The sequence below is a fragment of the Garra rufa genome, chromosome 2, assembly GCF_049309525.1.
Source record: "Garra rufa chromosome 2, GarRuf1.0, whole genome shotgun sequence".
NCBI classification, from domain to species: domain Eukaryota; kingdom Metazoa; phylum Chordata; class Actinopteri; order Cypriniformes; family Cyprinidae; genus Garra; species Garra rufa.
Genome location: NC_133362.1, coordinates 11,493,023 through 11,503,022, shown reverse-complemented (window position 1 = coordinate 11,503,022; position 10,000 = coordinate 11,493,023). Strand labels below are relative to the sequence as shown.

Genomic DNA, 10,000 nt, shown 5'->3' with positions numbered 1-10,000 from the left:
GACTAGACACATGACAGGAAGCAGGAAGTACAACTGTATAAGAGAGCAGCATGACAAACAAAGGACAGTCACCAAACTGTTGGATTGAGGAGTTGCTAATTTTAGAGCTCACCTTTCCATTCACCACCTGCAAACTTTGGATTACACTTTCTGTGGATTGTATATACACTGGTGGACAGTCACATTGGACTTATCAACACACTGGGGTTCTTGGACTGTTTTTAGGGTATGGACAAATGAACTGTATTCTTTTAACAGAGTTTACCTGTTTTTAGGGTATGGACAAATGAACTGTATTCTTTTAACAGAGTTTACCTAGTTTTATCGTGTTGTTTTAAAGTCTTTTATGTGAACCTTGTAAATACACCAAATCTATTTAAACCAATTTTCTTTTATGTCTCATTCTTTTAACCACTAGTCATCTCTCACAGTTAAATCTGACCCCATTTTAGTCTTGTAACTCGGCTGATAAGGCCGATTGTTACACTTTTATGGGAGACCGCCTGGGAATACCAGGTGCTGTAAGCTTTTGCCTTTTCTTCACTATTTATATAATATGCTGGCTTTTACGGAGGCTGATCTTTAAATAGCCCACTTTTTGGAGCAGCCCTCGCTTATGGCCATACCGCGCTGAGAGCGCCCGATCTCGTCTGATCTCGGAAGCTAAGCAGCGTCGGGCCTGGTTAGTACTTGGATGGGAGACCGCCTGGGAATACCAGGTGCTGTAAGCTTTTGCCTTTTCTTCACTATTTATATAATATGCTGGCTTTTACGGAGGCTGATCTTTAAATAGCCCACTTTTTGGAGCAGCCCTCGCTTATGGCCATACCGCGCTGAGAGCGCCCGATCTCGTCTGATCTCGGAAGCTGAGCAGCGTCGGGCCTGGTTAGTACTTGGATGGGAGACCGCCTGGGAATACCAGGTGCTGTAAGCTTTTGCCTTTTCTTCACTATTTATATAATATGCTGGCTTTTAGAAAGACGTGTTTTACCGCTCTATTTATTACAATCATTTACATGTATTATAGAGTTTTAAGTGTTTTACATGTTTTTTAGGCCATTTTATTACTCTTAACATTTTAAGTGTATGTGTCTTTAATAAATGGATGGTTGGCCTGTCATGTGACTAGACACATGACAGGAAGCAGGAAGTACAACTGTATAAGAGAGCAGCATGACAAACAAAGGACAGTCACCAAACTGTTGGATTGAGGAGTTGCTAATTTTAGAGCTCACCTTTCCATTCACCACCTGCAAATTTTGGATTACACTTTCTGTGGATTGTATATACACTGGTGGACACTCACATTGGTCTTATCAACACACTGGGGTTCTTGGACTGTTTTTAGGGTATGGACAAATGAACTGTATTCTTTTAACAGAGTTTACCTGTTTTTAGGGTATGGACAAATGAACTGTATTCTTTTAACAGAGTTTACCTAGTTTTATCATGTTGTTTTAAAGTCTTTTATGTGAACCTTGTAAATACACCAAATCTATTTAAACCAATTTTCTTTTATGTCTCATTCTTTTAACCACTAGTCATCTCTCACAGTTAAATCTGACCCCATTTTAGTCTTGTAACTCGGCTGATAAGGCCGATTGTTACACTTTTATGGGAGACCACCTGGGAATACCAGGTGCTGTAAGCTTTTGCCTTTTCTTCACTATTTATATAATATGCTGGCTTTTACGGAGGCTGATCTTTAAATAGCCCACTTTTTGGAGCAGCCCTCGCTTATGGCCATACCGCGCTGAGAGCCCCAGATCTCGTCTGATCTCGGAAGCTAAGCAGCATCGGGCCTGGTTAGTACTTGGATGGGAGACCGCCTGGGAATACCAGGTGCTGTAAGCTTTTGCCTTTTCTTCACTATTTGTATAATATGCTGGCTTTTACGGAGGCTGATCTTTAAATAGCCCACTTTTTGGAGCAGCCCTCGCTTATGGCCATACCGCGCTGAGAGCGCCCGATCTCGTCTGATCTCGGAAGCTAAGCAGCGTCGGGCCTGGTTAGTACTTGGATGGGAGACCGCCTGGGAATACCAGGTGCTGTAAGCTTTTGCCTTTTCTTCACTATTTATATAATATGCTGGCTTTTAGAAAGACGTGTTTTACCGCTCTATTTATTACAATCATTTACATGTATTATAGAGTTTTAAGTGTTTTACATGTTTTTTAGGCCATTTTATTACTCTTAACATTTTAAGTGTATGTGTCTTTAATAAATGGATGGTTGGCCTGTCATGTGACTAGACACATGACAGGAAGCAGGAAGTACAACTGTATAAGAGAGCAGCATGACAAACAAAGGACAGTCACCAAACTGTTGGATTGAGGAGTTGCTAATTTTAGAGCTCACCTTTCCATTCACCACCTGCAAACTTTGGATTACACTTTCTGTGGATTGTATATACACTGGTGGACACTCACATTGGACTTATCAACACACTGGGGTTCTTGGACTGTTTTTAGGGTATGGACAAATGAACTGTATTCTTTTAACAGAGTTTACCTGTTTTTAGGGTATGGACAAATGAACTGTATTCTTTTAACAGAGTTTACCTAGTTTTATCGTGTTGTTTTAAAGTCTTTTATGTGAACCTTGTAAATACACCAAATCTATTTAAACCAATTTTCTTTTATGTCTCATTCTTTTAACCACTAGTCATCTCTCACAGTTAAATCTGACCCCATTTTAGTCTTGTAACTCGGCTGATAAGGCCGATTGTTACACTTTTATGGGAGACCGCCTGGGAATACCAGGTGCTGTAAGCTTTTGCCTTTTCTTCACTATTTATATAATATGCTGGCTTTTACGGAGGCTGATCTTTAAATAGCCCACTTTTTGGAGCTGCCCTCGCTTATGGCCATACCGCGCTGAGAGCGCCCGATCTCGTCTGATCTCGGAAGCTAAGCAGCGTCGGGCCTGGTTAGTACTTGGATGGGAGACCGCCTGGGAATACCAGGTGCTGTAAGCTTTTGCCTTTTCTTCACTATTTATATAATATGCTGGCTTTTACGGAGGCTGATCTTTAAATAGCCCACTTTTTGGAGCAGCCCTCGTTTATGGCCATACCGCGCTGAGAGCGCCCGATCTCGTCTGATCTCGGAAGCTAAGCAGCGTCGGGCCTGGTTAGTACTTGGATGGGAGACCGCCTGGGAATACCAGGTGCTGTAAGCTTTTGCCTTTTCTTCACTATTTATATAATATGCTGGCTTTTACGGAGGCTGATCTTTAAATAGCCCACTTTTTGGAGCAGCCCTCGCTTATGGCCATACCGCGCTGAGAGCGCCCGATCTCGTCTGATCTCGGAAGCTAAGCAGCGTCGGGCCTGGTTAGTACTTGGATGGGAGACCGCCTGGGAATACCAGGTGCTGTAAGCTTTTGCCTTTTCTTCACTATTTATATAATATGCTGGCTTTTAGAAAGACGTGTTTTACCGCTCTATTTATTACAATCATTTACATGTATTATAGAGTTTTAAGTGTTTTACATGTTTTTTAGGCCATTTTATTACTCTTAACATTTTAAGTGTATGTGTCTTTAATAAATGGATGGTTGGCCTGTCATGTGACTAGACACATGACAGGAAGCAGGAAGTACAACTGTATAAGAGAGCAGCATGACAAACAAAGGACAGTCACCAAACTGTTGGATTGAGGAGTTGCTAATTTTAGAGCTCACCTTTCCATTCACCACCTGCAAACTTTGGATTACACTTTCTGTGGATTGTATATACACTGGTGGACACTCACATTGGACTTATCAACACACTGGGGTTCTTGGACTGTTTTTAGGGTATGGACAAATGAACTGTATTCTTTTAACAGAGTTTACCTGTTTTTAGGGTATGGACAAATGAACTGTATTCTTTTAACAGAGTTTACCTAGTTTTATCGTGTTGTTTTAAAGTCTTTTATGTGAACCTTGTAAATACACCAAATCTATTTAAACCAATTTTCTTTTATGTCTCATTCTTTTAACCACTAGTCATCTCTCACAGTTAAATCTGACCCCATTTTAGTCTTGTAACTCGGCTGATAAGGCCGATTGTTACACTTTTATGGGAGACCGCCTGGGAATACCAGGTGCTGTAAGCTTTTGCCTTTTCTTCACTATTTATATAATATGCTGGCTTTTACGGAGGCTGATCTTTAAATAGCCCACTTTTTGGAGCAGCCCTCGCTTATGGCCATACCGCGCTGAGAGCGCCCGATCTCGTCTGATCTCGGAAGCTAAGCAGCGTCGGGCCTGGTTAGTACTTGGATGGGAGACCGCCTGGGAATACCAGGTGCTGTAAGCTTTTGCCTTTTCTTCACTATTTATATAATATGCTGGCTTTTACGGAGGCTGATCTTTAAATAGCCCACTTTTTGGAGCAGCCCTCGCTTACGGCCATACCCCCACCTGAGGCGCTAGAGAGCAAACAGGAAGTGAGTTGGCAGTTTGTAGTGTGCAGTAGGTGAGATAGGCTCACCATTTTTCTGGGTGTTTTTTCACATTTATTTTGTTTGTTTTTTAGTTAGAAGGAGTTTTTTTTTTTTTTTTTTTTTTGAGGAAGGTTTTTTTTAACCCCAAACAGGTCTTTCTGTTTGGGGTTTGAGACAACCAAAATATGGATTTAATGGACAAAGAACACGGACTGGTAAAACAACATGAGATGGGAAATGCGGAACCAGGATTTGTTGCAGACATAACTGAAAGGAATATAAATGAAAGACATGGAGAAAACAATAATGAAACGTGGGCGACGGTGGTTTCAAGGAGGAAACAAGAAAGAAAAACAACTGGACAAGAACGGAAAGGAGATCTACAATCAACTGAAGGTATTGGAATTGAGAAAGAAGTTGGAGAAAAAAGAAATGTTTTATCTCAACGACAACAAATGATACAGAAATTAAGCAAACAAACAAGGTATCAGAGGGAATACAAGAAAGAAGCAACATTAACAATGACTGTTAAAGATATAGAAAATATAACAATACTAATGATAATTAAAGCAGTTGAAGAGAAAGTTGGAATGGGAAAATTGATCGGACTGAGAAGAAAAAATAATTATGATTTTGAAATGACTATGGAAAGTGAGATGGACTGTGATTTGCTGTTGAATGGAATAATGATAAACGGACAAGAATGTGAGATAAGGAAATTGTGTGCAACAGAAAGAATGGTGTCTTTCTTGAGTCTGCCCAGCTATATTGAAGATGAGGAAATCAGTCAAAAACTAATCAATTGGGGTGTAACTCCCATTCTACCACTAAGAAGAAGATATCATCCCGGGACAACGGTGGCAGACGGAACACGATTTTTGAGGGTAAAGTTTCCACAAGAGGTGACGTCTTTACCATACAACACAAGCTTCAGGACTGAAGAAGGAGTGCAGTACTTCAGAGTGATTCACGATAATCAAGTGAAGACATGCAGGATCTGTGTAAGTCCGGAGCATGAAAAAAAGGACTGCCCACAATTCACATGCAGAAATTGTCTTGAGCAGGGGCATTATGCGCGAGACTGTAAAGTCCCGCGGTGCCAAGGCTGCCAAAAGACAATGTTAAGATGCAGATGCGAGATAGAAGACGAGGAAAATGAAGATCCAGGAATGGAAATACAAGAGGTAATGGGAGTTACAACAATTGAGAGGTTAAATGACTCACAAAGGCAGACGCAAGGAGAGGACGAGAAACAAGATGACGAGGAAGAGGAGAACAACAACATAGATGAGAATAAAGAAAAGAAGGAAGATGAAGAACAAGGAATTGAGATGGGAGGAGGAGCGAACAAAGAGGATATAAATTTGATTAAAGAAGGATTTTCTAAGGAACAGGACGATGTGGACACTAATGAACTGGACTACGAAAAAGGACAAGAAAAAGAAAAAGCTGAGGATAAGGGAATAAAGACACTGACTGAGGTAAGAGGAGCAGACAATGGGGGGGAAATTCGTGGAATGGAAAACAAAGGAAAAGAAAGACTGAATAGATGTGTAAAAACAAGAAAAGATGGCTTAGACATTCAACAGGTTCTTAAAAGGCAGAAGATAAGAAGAGAAGAGCAAAAGGAAAGACTGGAGAGGAGGAAAGCTGAAATGGGTGAAGTAAAAAATACTTTTTTGAAAGACAATGAAACGGATTGAATGGTGGGTTTTGGTTTTTCCAATCTTTTCTTTAATGAGCTCTATATCAATTGTATCGCTGAATGCTAGAGGATTATCCAAATGTCAAAAGTTTGAAAGATTAATGTGTCTGACCAAAAAATGTGATGTGCTATGTTTACAAGAAACGAAATGGGAAGATAAAATAAGTGATGAAATTAGAAAATTATGGAATGGAGAAATATATAGTAACTGTGATATGGAAAGGAAGAGAGGGGTAGCTATTTTAATAAGAAAAGGAGTATTTGAAGAAGTAAATATAGATTATAAAGACACAAAGGGAAGAATAATAATTGTTAAATTTGTGTGTAATGGAAAAGAAATGAAAGTGTGTAATATACATGCACCAAATGATGAAAGAGATAAATTTAATTTTTACAGGGATATGAATGAGTTAATAGAAAAACATGACAACATTATGGTGTTAGGTGATTTTAACACTGTAATACAGAGAATTGATGTAGATGATTCAATGGGATTTAGAAGAGATAGAGGGAGGAATGAACTACATAACATAATGGAGAAATATAATATGGTGGATGTGTGGAGAGAGAGGAATGGTATGAAAAGAGAATATTCAAGAAGACAAATTGTTGATAGAGTTCTAAAGCAAAGTAGAATAGACTTATTTTTATGTAAGAAAAAGGAAGCATATTATGTCACTAAGGCGTCTTACAAAAATTATAGTGAGAGTGATCATGATTTTTTATGGATATTGATGAATTTTAATGAGGCTGATAAAGGACCAGGGGTGTGGATATTAAATGCAGAACTTCTAAAAAATGAAATATACAGAATGGAAATAGAAAGTATAATAATTAATAGTGTAAATGAGGAAATGTATGAAATAGAAAAAGGGTTTTGGTGGGACATTCTAAAAAAAAGAATAAAAAAATTCTCAATGGAATATTCAAAAAAATGGCAAAAAGTCAAAAAGATGAAAGAAAATAAGATCAAAAAAGAGTGGGATGAAGAAATGAGGAAAGTAAATGAGCATGATGAAAATATTGATAAGATAATAGAATTACAGGAAGAATTAAAGAAAATAGAAGAAGAGAAGTGTAAAGGAGCAATAATAAGAAGTAGGGCGAAAGACATTGTAGAAGGAGAAAGAAGTACGAAATATTTTTATGAATTAGAAAAAACAAGACAGAGAGCAGATATAATAAAAAGTATTAAAACAGAAGATGCGAGGATTGTAGAAGATAAAACAGGAATTTTGGAAGAAGTCAGAGAATTCTATAAGCATTTATTTACCAAAAATGAGATAGTTTTAGAAGATGAGGAATTTGTATTAAGTAAAATACAGGTTAAAGTTAATGAGGGAGACAAAGAAATGTGTGAGAGTGAGATTACGGAATTAGAAATAGGAACTGCAATTGATCAACTGAAAAATGGTAAAAGTCCAGGAATAGATGGATTAACAGCTGAATTTTATAAGGTTTTTAAAGATGTGTTATGTCCAATTTTAAATGAAATATTTATAGATAATTTTAAAAAAGGGAATTTAACGAATAGTATGAAGAAAGGTATGGTGAAAATAATTTACAAGAAAAAAGGTGATAAGAGAGACCTGAAAAACTACAGACCACTAAGCATGTTGAATACAGATTATAAAATATTAGCCAAAATTTTAGCCAATCGATTGAAAATAGTAGTACCAAATATAATTACTACAAATCAAGCATATGCTGTTCTAAAAAGAGATATTACTGATGTCATTAACAATATAAGAGATATGATATGGTACATGAAGGAGGAGAAAGAAACAGGATATATAATAAGTGTGGATTTAGAAAAGGCTTTTGATAGAGTTGAACACAAATACTTGATACATGTGATGGAGAGATTTGGTTTTGGGGAGAATTTTTTAAAATGGATAAAATGTTTATATACAGATATAAGTAGTTGTGTAAAAGTGAATGGTTTTTTAACTAAAGATTTTAAAATAACGAGATCAATCAGACAAGGTTGTCCTATGTCAGCATTATTATACACTTTAGTATCTGAAGCTTTAGGACTGGCAGTAGACCAGGAAAAGAACATAAAAGGAATACGCATAAAAGGAGAAGAATCAGAACAAAAAATATTTCAATATGCAGATGACACGACATTGTTTGTAAAAGATATTAAAAGTATGGATAAAGCAATGGAAGTTTTAGAAAGATATTGTAAAGGAACAGGGGCAAAAGTTAATAAAGAAAAAACTACATACATGAAAATTGGATTACCGAATGATCTGCTGAATAAAATGCAATTTAAGGAAGAAAAGAAGAGTATGAAAATTTTAGGTATAAGGGTTGGAGAAAATGAAAATGAAATAAGAGAAGTGGTATGGGAGGAGGTTTTAAAAGGAATGGAGAAGAGATTAAATTTCTGGAAATTAAGAGGATTATTTTTAAAAGGGAAGGTTTTAGTTATTAATTCTTTGTTTTTATCAAAAATGTGGTATGTATTGGGTTCTGTGAGTTTGCCTATATGGGTGTATAAAAAAATCAAATCTATTGTTTTAAACTTTTTATGGGAGGGGAAACCATCGAAAATTGCTTATGACACTCTAATTGGAAAGGTGGAGGAAGGAGGGTTGGGACTAATAGATCCATTAATAAGAATGAAAAGTATAAGAATAAAAACTGTTAATAAATACTGGAAACATGGGAAATATGCGTGGAAGGGTGTAATGAACTATTTTTTAAATAAATGTGGAAAAATGGGAGATGATGTTTTATGGATGAAGCTAAAAGAAAACATGATGAACGGAATACCAGAGTTTTATAAAGAGGTTGTAAAAGCATGGGGTGATTTTAGAAAGCATGTTGTTTGTACGTCTTTTACCAGGGAAGAGATTTTAAGACAACCATTGTTTTTAAATAATCAAATTAAAAAGGGAAATGATACCATTTTTTATAAAAAATGGTTTTATGCGGGGATAAAGCAAATAAAAGATATTTTGTATGAAGTGATACCTGGTTTTGTACCGGTGCAAGTAATAAGAGACGCAATTGTAGAAAATTATGACAATGAAACTAAAACAGTCTTAGAAAAACAATACAAACAAATGAAAGAAGTAATACCGGAAGAATGGATAAATATTATAGAAGGTACAGAAGAAACAAAAGGTAATGATGGAATGATGATTGATTTTAAAAGTAATGACAAACAGCATGCTTTTAAAGATGGTATTTTAAAGATGTTTTATTCTTGTTTATGTGAAGATGTTTTTATCACACCAAAAGCAGAAGGATATTGGCAAAGATTGTACCCAAGTATGGAAACTAAGAAAATATGGAAAAATCTAAGAGCTTGGTGGAAAAGTCCAATTTTAGAAAACTTTGATTATATTTTAAGACATAATTGTTTATTAAGTGAAATGAGACTGTGTAAATTTGGAATGGCAAGTGATGCAATATGCAAGGTATGTAATAGGGAAGATGAAGGATTTATACATATTTTTTTTAAATGCACAGGGTTAAAATGTTTTATAAAAAAATTAAAAGAAATGACAAGTAAATTGGGAGTAGAACAAAGATGTATTGATGAAGAATGGGAAACAATGTTTTTATTTGGTTCTAAAGGTAATTTTAAGAATGTGTGTTTTTTAAATTTGATATTAACCATTGCTAGATTTGTAATTTGGAGCAGAAGAAATTTTGTCAAACAAAAGAAAACAAAAATACCTGTGTGCAAACTTTTTAAGGTGAAGATGTGTTTTATTTTAAATGTTTTGTTTGATTACTGTAATATGAATGAAGAGAAAGATGTTTTTGTCAAAATTTTTGTAAATGATAACCCATTTATTGCAATGACATGTTTTCGATTTAATGTATTGTTGCCAGAATGTGATTCAGA

At 36.2% G+C, this 10,000-nt stretch overlaps 8 non-coding genes across 8 annotated transcripts; all 8 read left to right on the top strand.

Annotated features, from left to right (window-relative positions):
• Window positions 1-612: 612 nt before the first annotated feature.
• On the top strand, window positions 613-731 carry LOC141327404 (5S ribosomal RNA). Its single transcript, XR_012354703.1, has one exon. It is a non-coding gene; the product is annotated as a 5S ribosomal RNA (ribosomal RNA).
• An 84-nt stretch (window positions 732-815) lies between these two features.
• Window positions 816-934, top strand: LOC141326717 (5S ribosomal RNA). Its single transcript, XR_012354069.1, has one exon. It is a non-coding gene; the product is annotated as a 5S ribosomal RNA (ribosomal RNA).
• Window positions 935-1,735: 801 nt separating this feature from the next.
• On the top strand, window positions 1,736-1,854 carry LOC141326868 (5S ribosomal RNA). Its single transcript, XR_012354214.1, has one exon. It is a non-coding gene; the product is annotated as a 5S ribosomal RNA (ribosomal RNA).
• An 84-nt stretch (window positions 1,855-1,938) lies between these two features.
• Window positions 1,939-2,057, top strand: LOC141327393 (5S ribosomal RNA). Its single transcript, XR_012354692.1, has one exon. It is a non-coding gene; the product is annotated as a 5S ribosomal RNA (ribosomal RNA).
• An 801-nt stretch (window positions 2,058-2,858) lies between these two features.
• On the top strand, window positions 2,859-2,977 carry LOC141327381 (5S ribosomal RNA). The gene has a single exon (XR_012354681.1). It is a non-coding gene; the product is annotated as a 5S ribosomal RNA (ribosomal RNA).
• Window positions 2,978-3,061: 84 nt separating this feature from the next.
• Window positions 3,062-3,180, top strand: LOC141327698 (5S ribosomal RNA). Its single transcript, XR_012354976.1, has one exon. It is a non-coding gene; the product is annotated as a 5S ribosomal RNA (ribosomal RNA).
• An 84-nt stretch (window positions 3,181-3,264) lies between these two features.
• On the top strand, window positions 3,265-3,383 carry LOC141327369 (5S ribosomal RNA). Its single transcript, XR_012354669.1, has one exon. It is a non-coding gene; the product is annotated as a 5S ribosomal RNA (ribosomal RNA).
• An 801-nt stretch (window positions 3,384-4,184) lies between these two features.
• On the top strand, window positions 4,185-4,303 carry LOC141327358 (5S ribosomal RNA). The gene has a single exon (XR_012354658.1). It is a non-coding gene; the product is annotated as a 5S ribosomal RNA (ribosomal RNA).
• The last annotated feature ends 5,697 nt before the right edge of the window (window positions 4,304-10,000 follow it).